The sequence below is a fragment of the Fukomys damarensis genome, unplaced genomic scaffold (genome assembly GCF_012274545.1).
Source record: "Fukomys damarensis isolate Sample0158 unplaced genomic scaffold, DMR_v1.0_HiC HiC_scaffold_14, whole genome shotgun sequence".
Classification (NCBI taxonomy): domain Eukaryota; kingdom Metazoa; phylum Chordata; class Mammalia; order Rodentia; family Bathyergidae; genus Fukomys; species Fukomys damarensis.
In genome coordinates, this window is record NW_022900926.1 from 65268992 (window position 1) to 65281412 (window position 12421).

The window sequence follows — 12421 nt, forward strand, 5'->3', positions numbered from 1 at the left end:
AGATTACTGACATTTAGAAATGGGAGGAAAGGAGCTAAAGGTGTAGGGAAGGTGTGATACGTAGGGGAAGAACAAAAAGGGAAAAGAAAAAAATGTGAGAGAATGAAAAGATGAAAATAAAGTGTTTGTAGATGGGGAGGGGAGGAGGGGGTGAAGGGAGGGCAGAGGTAAGGGGAAAAAAATGAGAATCAAGACTTGCCATGTAAAGGTACATGATCCCAACAATGAATGTAACTGTACTGTATCCCTAAATGTACCAATAAACTCAATAATAAAAATAAAAATAAAAATAAAAAATAAAAAGTTCGGTATCATGGGCCACTCAAGAAATGCAAATTAAAACAATGCTGAGAGGGCCGGGGATTTCGCTCAGTGGTGCTGCCCACTGCCTTGAAAGCCCAAGGCCCCAAGTTCGATCCTTGGTACCAAAACAAAACAATGCTGAGATTCTATCTCACTCAAGAAGAAGTAGCTAACATCAAGCAATCAATCAATAACAAACATTGCTGAGGCTGCAGGAATAAAGGAAAACCTCTGCATTGTTGGTGGGACTATAAAATGATAAAACCAGTATGGAAATCAGTACTGAGAATCCTCAAAAGGAAAAAGTAGAAATTCCTCAGATATTCCCCTTCTAGGTATCTTTCCAAAACAATCAACATGATAGCACAGTGATATATGCATAACTATGTTTATAGCAGTGCAGTTCATAATAACTATGTATCTATCAGTTGATGAGTGGATAAAGAAAATATGGTATTTATACACAATGGAGAACTAATTTGCAATAAAGAAAGATAAACTTGAGTCACAGGAAAATGGATGCACTTTAAAACTATAATATTAAGAAAAGTAATTCAGCCAGGTGTGGTGGTCCACACCACACCTGTAATCCCAGCACTTGGTAGGCTGAGGCAGGAGGATCACTGTGAGTTCAAGACCAGCCTGTGATACATAGTGAGTTCCAGATCAGTCTCAACTACATAGTGAGACCTCGTCTCAAAAAAAAAAAAAAAAAAAAAAAAAAAAAATAAAAAAACAAAAACAAAAACAAAACAAAACAAAAAAAATTCAGAGCATCCTGCAGAATGTGGAAGGTGGAGGTCCAGGACAGCCATTCAGAGATCCCATTCTCACTTGGTCCTGCCTGGGGCCAACCAGTGAGGAATGGTTAGCCACACCCTCGCCCACTTGTGCCTTGACCAGCACCCAGCAGAAAGTGGAGGCCCATATCCAGGACAGCCACTCAGAGATCCTGTTCTTGCTCCGGCCTGTCTGGGGCCAACTGGTAAGAACTAGCTTGCCACGCAAGAGACTCTGCAACCTACCCTCACCCCACCCCCGCTCTCAGGCCTCCTGATTGTGCCAGTCCTTGATTCCACTCGGCAGACGCACAGGTGGTCATAAATGGCATTTTTCTGACCTCCAGACATTGAATATCTTCAAAGAAAAGGCAGAGGAAACCTGTAGTAGAACATTGCAGAGTTCAACACTGCAGGAGGTCAGAGAGCTCAATTTGGGACTGGCAGCCTGAAATCAGCCTGAATCTCTGAGATCAGCCATCAGTTAGTTGAGATCAAAGGACTTAGTTCTGCACATGGCTGTGCACATTGTATATTTTGACAGCAGAGATATAGTCTGAAAGAGGCCCTTCAAATTATTTTTCTTCTTTCTTTTCCTCACTCCACTCTGCAAATTCTTTCCTTTTTCTGTCCTCTTTTTCCAACTCAGTCTCTTGTTCCCCCATATTATTCCTCATCTCCCTTTCTGTTCCTGTACCTGCCCTAACTCAGATTTCTTCTTTTATCATTTTTTCTTCTTTCTTTATGTTCTTTTCTTTGCTCATTTTCCTTCACTCAAGGATCCATAGTTACAAAGGAAAGTGAGCCCCTATTACTGTTAAGTTGTTAAATTCTTGTCCTTATTCTTACACTCTGTCTTTCCCTTTTGACTTCAACAGTTTCCTAAAGTTTTTATGGTCATCCTGTGTCCTCTGGCTTTACTTGATTACTGATTAAGAGAGACAAAGAAAGCCACTACATCCTTGTAAAGGTAACAATTCAAGAGGAAGCGATGACAATCATAAACACATATGCACCAAATATTAATGCCCCCAACTATATAAAACAAATATTAAGTAACACAAAGAACCAAATAAGCACTAATACAATTGTAGTGGGGAATCTAAATACCCCACTGTCACAAATAGACAGATCATCTAGGCAAAAAATCAACAAAAAATATTAGAACTGAATCAAGCTTTTGAACATATGGACTTAATAGATGTCTATAGAGTGTTCCACCCCACAAAATCAGAATATATATTCTCTTCGGCTGCACATGGGTCATTCTCCAAGACAGATCACATACTAGCTCATAGAACAGTCCTGAATAAATAGAAAAGAATTAAAGTTATCCCCTGTATACTATCTGATCATAGAGCAATCAAGCTGGAGAACAATAGCATAAGACACCGTAGGAACTTCACAAACACATGGAAATTGAACAACACTCTCCTGAACAATCAATGGGTCAAAGAGGAAATTAAACAAGAAATTAGACAGTTTTTACAAATAAATGATAATACCAATACAATATACAGGAATCTATGGGACACAATGAAAACAGTTCTACATGGAAAATTCATAGCAGTGAATGCCCACACTAGGAAAACAGCGAGTTCAAATAAACAACCTAATGATGAATCTTAGACTCCTAGAAAAAGAAGAGCAAGAAAAGCCCAAAGCTCATACAAGAGAGGAAATTATAAAGATGAGAGCATAAATCAATGCAATGGAATCTAAGAAAACAATACAAAAAATAAATGAATCGAACAGTTGGTTTTTTCAAAGAATAAATAAAATCTACAAACGCTTAGCCAACCTTGTCCAAAAAGTAAAGGCTCAGATCCATGCAATTAGGAATGAAAAAAGTGAAGTCAGAAAAGATCCAACAGAAAGCCAGAGGATCATTAATACCTAGTTTAAGAACCTGTACTCTAATAAAATGGAAAACACAGAAGAAATGAACAGATTTCTAGACATTTATAAATTACCAAAGTTGAATGAAGAAGATAAAAAAAAATTCTAAACACCCCAAATACAATCAGTGAAGTTGAAAATGTAATTAAAGTTTACCAACAAAGAAAAGCCCAGGTCCTGATGGATTCACTCCTTAATTTTACATGAACTACTACCTTTACTCTTCAAACTTTTCAGTGAAATTGAAAGGGAAGCTCTATTTCCAAATTCATTCCTGGAAGCAAGTATCAATTTGATTCCCAAACCAGGGAGAGACACAACTAAAAAAGAGAACCACAGGGCAATCTCCTTAATGAATATAGATGTAAAAATCCTTAATAAGATACTAGCAAACAGAATACAGAGGATCATCAAGAAGATCATATATCCTGACCAATTTGGATTTATTCCAGGGATGCAAGGATGGTTCAACATACATAAGTCAATAAATGTAATACACTATACTAACAGTCAAGGACAAAAACCATATGATTCCCGCAATAGATGCAGAAAAAAGCATCTGACAAAATTCAACACCCATTCATGATAAAAACCCTGCAAAAAATTTGAATAGATGGTCTATATCTCAACTTAATAAAGGCTATCTATGAAAAACCAACAGCCAACATCATATTAAATGGCCCAAAACTGAAAACTTTCATGTCAAAATCAGGAACAAGACAAGGATGCCCACTATCACCACTCCTGTTCGATATAGTTCTGGAAACAATAGCCACAGGAATTAGACAAGAGAAAAAAATTAAAGCAATAAAGATAGGAAAGGAAGAAGTTAAACTGTCATTATTTGCTGACGATATGATACTCTACATTGAAGACCCAAAAAACTCTACCAAAAGACTTCTAGACTTAATTGACACTTTCACCAGAGTAGCTGGATGCAAGGTCAACACTCAAAAAACAATAGTCTTCTTGTACACAAATAAAAGACTCACTGAGAGAGAAATTAGGGAAATAATTCCTTTCACAATAGCATCCAAAAAAATGAAGCATCTAGGAATCAATCTAATGAAAGAAGCAAAAGACCTCTACACTGAAAACTACATCATTCTGAAAAAAGACATTGAAAAGGATATAAGAAAATGGAAAGATATCCCCTGCTCCTGGGTAGGAAGAATCAACATAGTGAAAATGGCCATACTACCAAAACTGCTATACAGATTCAATGCAATGCCAATTGAAATTCCAACACTTTATTTCACAGAACTAGAAAAAAGAATCCAAAAATTCATTTGGAACCATAAGAGACCTAGAATAGCAAAAGCCATCCTAGGCAACAGAGACATGGCAGCAGGTATAACAATTCCCAAGTTGAAACTATAGTACAAAGCCACTGTGATAAAAACAGCATGGTACTGGCAAAGAAACAGGCCTGAGGATTAGTGGAACACATTGACACAAAAACAACTCCAAATGCATTCAGCTACATCATCTTTGACAAAGGAACTGACCATCTCCACTGGAGGAAAGATAGCCTCTTTAATAAATGGTGTTGGAATAACTGGATTTCAACCTGCCAAAGATTAAAACTAGACCCTTATCTTTCACCATGCACTAAACTAAAATCCAAGTGGATTAAAGATCTAAATATTAAAACATAAACACTAAAACTTGCTGGAAGATAAGTTAGGCAGAACTCTTGAAGACATTGGCATAGGAAAAGATTTTATGAATAAATCCTCAGTAGCATGGGCACTAGCAGAAAGAATCAACAACTGGGATCTCATCTTATTAAAAAGCTTCTGCACTGCAAAAGAAACCATCAACAGAACTAAGAGAGGGCCGGGGATTTAGCTCAGTGGTTCGGTGGCCTGCCTCGCAAGTGCAAGGACCTGAGTTCGATCCCTGGTACCAAAAAAAAAAAAAAAAAAAAAAAAAAAAAAAAAAAAAAAAAAAAAAAAAAAAAAAAAAAAGAAAGAAAGAAAGAAAAACAGAACTAAGAGACAACCTACAATGTGGGAAAAAAATATTACTAGCTGCTCCTCAGACAAAGGACTATTATCTAGAATATATAAAGAACTCAAAATAATCAGCCCCCACAAATATAAAGACCCAATTCAAAAAATGGGCATCTCAAATGAACAGACATTTCTCAGACAAAGAAGTAAAAGCAGCAAGTAAATATATGAAAAAATGTTCCACATCACTGGTCATTTGAGAGATGCAGATGAAAACAATACTGATATTCCATCTCACCCCACAAAGAATGGCTGCTATAATAAAATCAACCAATAACTAATGTTGGCGGGGTTGTGGGGAGAAAGGAACCCTTCTCCATTGTTGGTGGGAGTGCAGACTCGTGCAACCACTATGGAAATCAATATGGAGATGAGATACCTCAAAGAGCTGGGATTAGAAGTGCCATTTGACCCAGCTATCCCTCTGCTAGGTATCTTTCCAAAAGAATTAAAAGTATCATATTACAGTGATATATGCACACCTATGTTTATAGAGGCACAGTTTGTAATAGCTAAAACTTGGAAACAGCCCATTTGCACATCAGTTGGAGACTGGATAAAGAAGATGTGGTTTTTCTATAAAACGGAATACTATTCAGCCATAAAGAATGAGAAACTACATTCATTTATAGGAAAATGGATACATATTGAGGATACGCTCCTAAGTGAAATAAATAAGTCACACATGTGTAAATACTGAATAGTTTCTCTGGCATGAAAAACTATAATTGTACATATAAGATCCTAATGGTATACTTGACAAAGTGAAATAGGAAGAAAAGGGCCAAAGGTGTAGGGAAAGTGGGAAGGGTAGGGGTTAGGAAATAAGGGAAGAGAAAAAAATGTGAGAAAATGAAAAAATGGAAATAAAGTATCTGTAAATAGGGCAGGGAGGAGGGGATGAAGGGAGTGAGGGATAAGGGGAAAAAAATGAGAACCAAGACCTGTCACGTAAAGGTACAAGATCCCAATGATGAATGTAACTGTACTGTATACCTAAAAAGTACCAATAAACTCAATGAGGAGAAAAAAAAAGAAAGTAATTCAAACATACAAGCTGAAATATTGCATGTTTTCTCTGTGGAAAACTCAATATATGTATAAAGTATGAAATAAAAGACAGATGATAGGAAAATATTGAAAGAAAAAAGGTATCATGCAGACAATGTATCTAAAATTGTACACTGACTTATAACTGTCTTACACATTTTATATGTTCTTTGGCCTATAAGACTAATTTTTCATCTCCATATATGATAATTAATTTTATAAGGTTTTATAAGAAATAAATGCATCTGATGCTGGAAAAATATAAGCTGGTGGAGGGATGGGGTAAAAAGAGGGGAATTAAATGTGTTATGAACATGTACCAATCCTGTACAGCAAATCATTATGTACTCCAAACATATACTTTACTTTAATAAAAGTAAAAAATAAATAAAAATAAATAAATTCTGGAGAAAAATACCCTGACTTTTCTAGATAGAAGAGGGGAAAGGAGATATTACAAAACTCTCCAGATTTTCTGTTCTCCTTGACAAGGATATGCTCAGGAGGAACTAGTTCAGCAGGGCCCAACCTGCTGGATTTCACAGCCTGACTGACTTGGAAGAGAAATATCTGATGATAGCCTACCTATGTGGCCATCCTGTCCCTCCTGTGAGCAGGGACTAAAAGGCACATGTGTAGTTCACAGTCCAGAGCCCAGGCTTACTCAGAGACAGAGCCCAGGTCATGGGCTGTGAATACTCACAACCTGACATGGAGGTCACAGGAGCAGCTGTGACCGGGACGTCATGTTGGAAGTTCAACAGAAAATTACAAAGTGTACTAAAGGCAAAAAACCAAAGATTCAGAGACAGAATTAGCTAGACTCAGAATTATAGGAAGTATAATTCTTCATAAGGGAATAGTTGTCAACATAGTCTAGTGTTGGCAAAGAGGAGATAATAGGTCAATGACAGACAATCTAGAAACAGGCTCACATAAATAGAATCAACTGATCTTTGACAGAAAAACAAAGATGCAACTTTAACAGGTGGTGGTGGACAGACACAAAACCCCCCAAAAAAGGAATCTCTTAACTTTACACACACACACACACACACACACACACACACACAACTCAAAATAGATCACAGACTTCAACATAAAATGCAAAACTATGAAACTCCTAGAACAACACTTACAAGACATCTCTGAAAAGTTGTCAATTCTTAAAGAGGTCTTTATACGGGTAGTAAAGCTACCTACTACAGTGGATCCTCAACTTATGACCAGCCTCTTACTATCTATAGTATGTACCCAGATAAACATCCAGATCTCAAGTGTGTTGACTTACCATAAACTGGAGTTATAATCAGCCCTTGAGAATTGACTGAACTTGTAAGTCAAGGGTCCATGTATAAACAATTTATCAGCCTCAATTCATCGAAGGAATTCACACACAAAAAATAGAACATGGGAAAACATGGAAGCAAGATGTAACCTGTAACCCTCAATTTGCCCGAGGCAAATCAAGGGGGCTTTGAGGTAGAAGAAAGAAAATACCTGCCAGCTGAATCTTATGAAATGCTGGAAGCAGAAGAAGCAAAACAGATCAATAAGGTTCTTGACAAAAACAGAACAGAGATAATTACCACAATGAAAGAAATTATCAGTGAATCTAGAATAGATACAGGTTTTTTTAAAAAATCAGAAGAGCTTCAGAAAGACATGGAAACAGTAAATGCCCAACATAGAAAAGAACTAGATTACACAAAATAGACTCAAACAGAAATCCAGGAGATTAAAAATTTGACTGAAAGTATATGCAGCAGAGTCAACCAATGTGAAGATATAACATCAGATCTAGCAGATAGGCTTGTGGTTAGTGATCGTCAAATGAAAGACCATTTAAAAATAGAAAGGACACTTGAAAAATCAATCCAACAGCTGCTAGATGATGCAAATAAAACTAATTAAAATTAAGATTAACTGGAATTAATGGATCAGAAGATAACACAAAGGACATAAAAAACCTGTTCACAGAAGTAATAGCAGAAATAGCAGAAAAGTTTTCCAAACATGGAGAAAGAATTTAAGAGAGAAGTGAAGCATATAGAACTCCAAATGGTCATGATCAGGAAAAAAAAATGTACACCTACACATATAATCAAGATTCTAGAAATTCAACACAAGAACAGACTATTAAAAGTTGTTAGGGCCAGGGATTTAGCTCAGTGGTTCTGCCACCTGCCTCATAAGTGCAAGAACTTGAGTTTGATCCCTGGTACTGAAGAAAAAAAATTGTTAGATAAAGAAACAAATCATCTATAAAGGAAAATACATCAGGGAGCCGGGGACCATGACAACAGGTGACGGGATGGGCAAGGACTACTACCAGACTCTGGGCCTGGTCCATGGCATGGCAGATGAAGAAATCAAACACAGGTACTGCTGCCAGGTGCTGCACTACCACCCCAAGAACAAGGAGCTGGGGGCAGAGGAGAAGCTCAAAGAGATTGCTGAGGCCTCCAACATGCTGAGCAACCAGCACAAGCACAAGATCCTTGACCACTGTTGCAAGGAGCTTCTAAAGGGCAGTGATCCCAGTGGCAGTGGCAGCACTGATACAAAGAGGACTTCTTTCAGCTACACATTCCCCACATGATATGTTTGCAGTTTTTAAGTGGGAGAAATCCCTTTGACACCTTCTTTGGGCAGAGGAATGGGGAAGAAGATGTGAATATTGATGACCTGTTCTCTGGCTTCCCCATTATCATATGCAGCTTCACCAACATGAACTTTAGTTTCTCCCACCCTGCCCAGGAACCCACTTGTAAGAAGCAAGGTGCCCCTGTCATCCACAACCTTAGGGTCTCCCTTGAAGAGATCTTTAGCAGCTGTACCAAGAAGATGAAAATCTCCCATGAGAAGTTCAATCCTGATGGAAAAAGCATTTGAAACAAAGACAAAATCCTGACCATCATAGTGAAGAAGTGTTGGAAAGAAAGGACCAAAATTACTTTCCCCAAGGAAGGAGACCAGACCTCCAACATTCCTGCTGACATAATCTTTGTTTTAAAGGATAAGCCATACAATATCTTCAAAACAGATGGCTCAGAAATCATTTATCCTGCCAGGATAGGCCTTTGGGTGGCTCTATGTGGCTGTATAGTGAACGTCCCCACTCTGAATGGCAGCACTATACCCATTGTGTTCAAGATGCCATCAGGCCTGGCATGAGGCAGAAGGCCTCCCCCTCCCAAAGACACCCAAAAAACAAGGAGACCTTGTCATCGAGTTTGAAGTGACTTTCCCAGAAAGGATTCCACAGACGACCAGAACTATACTTGAACAGGTCTTCCATTATAGCCTGCTGTGCTCCTGAGGACTGACAGGGACCTTTCTAGAGCTCAAGGGTCTCCAGACCATGCCTCCCCCAGCTGTGGATGCATAAGGGTGGGAGAGTCCAGGGAGGGCTGTTGTGCTGCTCAGTGTTTCCAGAGAATATACTGCAATATTTAAAAGTTGTTCTTAAGTGGTTTTCCACTGACAGGGTGGCAAGTGATGGGACCAGTAGGGGAAGGCATCCAGTCTGCCATACTGGGTCCCTCAGCCCTCCTGATGTGGGCCCATCTTCTGCTCCTCTAGCCCCTGCCAAGCCTGGTGAGAGGTGGCCCCACAGCTGGACTCAAACCCCCTATAGTCCCTTTGCTTCCAGCTGTAAGGTGAGTGTCAGACCCTGTGTACTCCAAGTGCTGTTGAGTGATTAGTTCCTGTTTTATCCTGTATTTGTCTCCCCCACCTTATTCTTCCCCTGAAGAATCCTGTCTTCTGTTTAGTCATCTCAAATGGAGAACCTGAACCAACTGCAAAACTGCCTGGATGGCACCACAAGAAATACCCCCTCCCAGCAGGACCAAAGGCAGTGGCCTCCAGGGAACAATTCTCGAAGCCCTCTCTTCCCCAGGTTCCCAGGAAGCCTGGCCAGAGCTGGGGTCCTTACCTGCAGCTCCTGTGAAGCCGACTGCACTGACTCTGGTTTACAATCTGTGCCTGCTCTGGAAAGAAATCCTCTAGTGTGCCGGGGGCTTACCAGTGGCCCGGGTAATTTTTCGTTTAATGGACTCTCAACTCTCAAAGGGATCTGATCTTTTTGAATTTTGCATAGCCTTAGATAAAAGGGTCTTTGCTTCTGAGTACAGGAGCACTGTGGAACATGTGTAAATATGTTTTTATAATTCCATGTACAGCTGGTTTGGTGTGCACTCAAATGAAAATAGTCCGTGGTAGCTGCTCCTCTTTATATGGGGCTATAATAGGTTACAGAAGAAACCTTGGGATTAGGGAGAGGTCAGAACAAAAATGTCTGTTCTCTGGAGGCTAGTCTGGGGCTCAGATCTTTAGATTCATTGTACATTGCCACTGGCAACACAGACCAAAGTGTTTGGTTTCTCATGCAGCATGACAGCATTAAAGACTGATGCTAAACCTCAAGAAAAGAAAATTGCAACAGAGTCACAGCACACTTCTCAACTCAAACCCTTAAGTCAAGAAGAGCTTGCAGTGCAGTATTTCAAACCATAAAGGAAAACAACCTCCAACTCAAATTGCTGTACCCTGCAAAAATATCTTTCAAACTGCAGGAGAAATAAGATGCATCCATGATAAAGAACACATGAAGAAATTCATGACCACAAAACCAGCACTCCAAAAAGATTTGAAGAATATTCTAGAAAAAGTCAACAATTCCAGGAGTCCCAGTAGAATGAATCCACCAAGCAAGGCGTGCAATTGAACAGAAGGGAAAGAAAGGGAACCAATAATCAGAAAACAATATGACAAGAATAAGTCAATACGTATCAGTTATACCCATCAATATGAATGGTCTCAACTCTCCCATCAGAAGAAAGAGACTGGCAGAATAGATCAAGAAACAAGATCTAACAAAATGTGGCATACAAGAAACATTTAACTCAAAGAGAAAGTCACGGACTGAAAGGCAAAGAACAAAAAACAATACTCCATGTGAGAGGGACCCAGAAAAAAGTAGGGGTAGCTATTCTATTTGCAGACAAAGTGGATTTCAAGGTATCTTCCCAAAAGAGTTAACAGCAACATACCACAGTGATACACACATATCTACTTGTGTATTAGCTCAATTTATAATAGCTAAATCTTAGAAACTGCCCATATGCCCATCAAAATATAATATAAATGCCCATCAAAATATAAATGGGTAAAAAATGTGGTATTTATATGTAGTGGAGTACTAATCTGTCATAAAGAAAGATACACTTGAATCATTTTTAGGAAAATGGATGTTTCTCGAGACCATAATCTTAAGTGAAATAAATCAGACATTCAAGTTTAAATACCCCCAAAGGGTAGACAAGAAGCATAATAGAGGATAAATATGGGGAAATGGGAAGACCATGTTCAGATGGGAAGAGGAATGGGGAAGGGGAGGAAAAATGGAAGGAAAGAAAAAGGAAAAGAGAATGGAAGGAAATATGAAAAAGCGTGTTTAAATGGAGAGGAAGAAGAGCTGAAGGGAGGGGAGGGGAATGGGGAAAAAAGATTTAAGATATATCATGTACAGGTACAAATTACCTATTGTAAATGCGATCAATATCTATGACAAATATGTACTAATAAAAGAAATAAATTTCATCAAGTAATAAAACTCTTAGAAGAAAATGTTAGAAAACATGGTATTGTGTTTGCTGATGACATTTTAGAAACAACAGTATAGAAAATGATCCATGAAACAAAGAAGGGATAGGCTGGATTTCAATAAATTTAAATATTTTTCTCTATGAAAGATACTGTTAAGAGAAAGAAAAGACAAACTATATGATGGAAGAACATATTAGTGGGAAATGTATCTGACAAATTACTTTTATTTAAAATGTACAAAGAACTCTTAAAATTTACCATAAGGAAACAAATAACTCATTTAGAAAATGGACCAAAGACCTTAACAGAAGGTACACAGGTTGCAAATAAGCATATGAAAAATGCTTCACAGCATATGATACTAGGAAAGTGCAAAAGCAAAACCACACCGAAATACCACTATTCCCTATTAGAAAGGCCAAAATCCAGAACACTCACACCACCAAATGTTGATCAGGATTTGAAGACCAGCAATTCTCATTCATTTCCAGGGAAAATGTAAAATGGTACTGCTGCTGGGGAACAGTTTGGCAGTTATTCACAGCACTGTTAACATATAATCCAGAAATGGCACTGCTTAGTATTTACCTCTCAGATTTGAAAACTTAGTTCACACAAAACCCTGCACATAGATGCTTACAGTAGCTTTATTCATAATTGCCAAAATTTGAGAGCTATAAAAATGTACTGCTGACTGGCCATTCCTCTGCCATTCTTCTAATGATGAAAATGTGAGGACAGCTACAGCTTCATGGTGCTTTG

General features: G+C 38.4%; 1 protein-coding gene and 1 pseudogene across 5 annotated transcripts in view; one reads left to right on the plus strand and one right to left on the minus strand.

Moving 5' to 3' along the window:
• Nucleotides 1–12421, minus strand: part of Wdr27 (WD repeat domain 27) — a 211509-nt gene that overhangs the window by 82079 nt on the left and 117009 nt on the right. The window lies entirely within an intron of this gene.
• Nucleotides 8361–9368, plus strand: LOC104865433 (annotated as a pseudogene).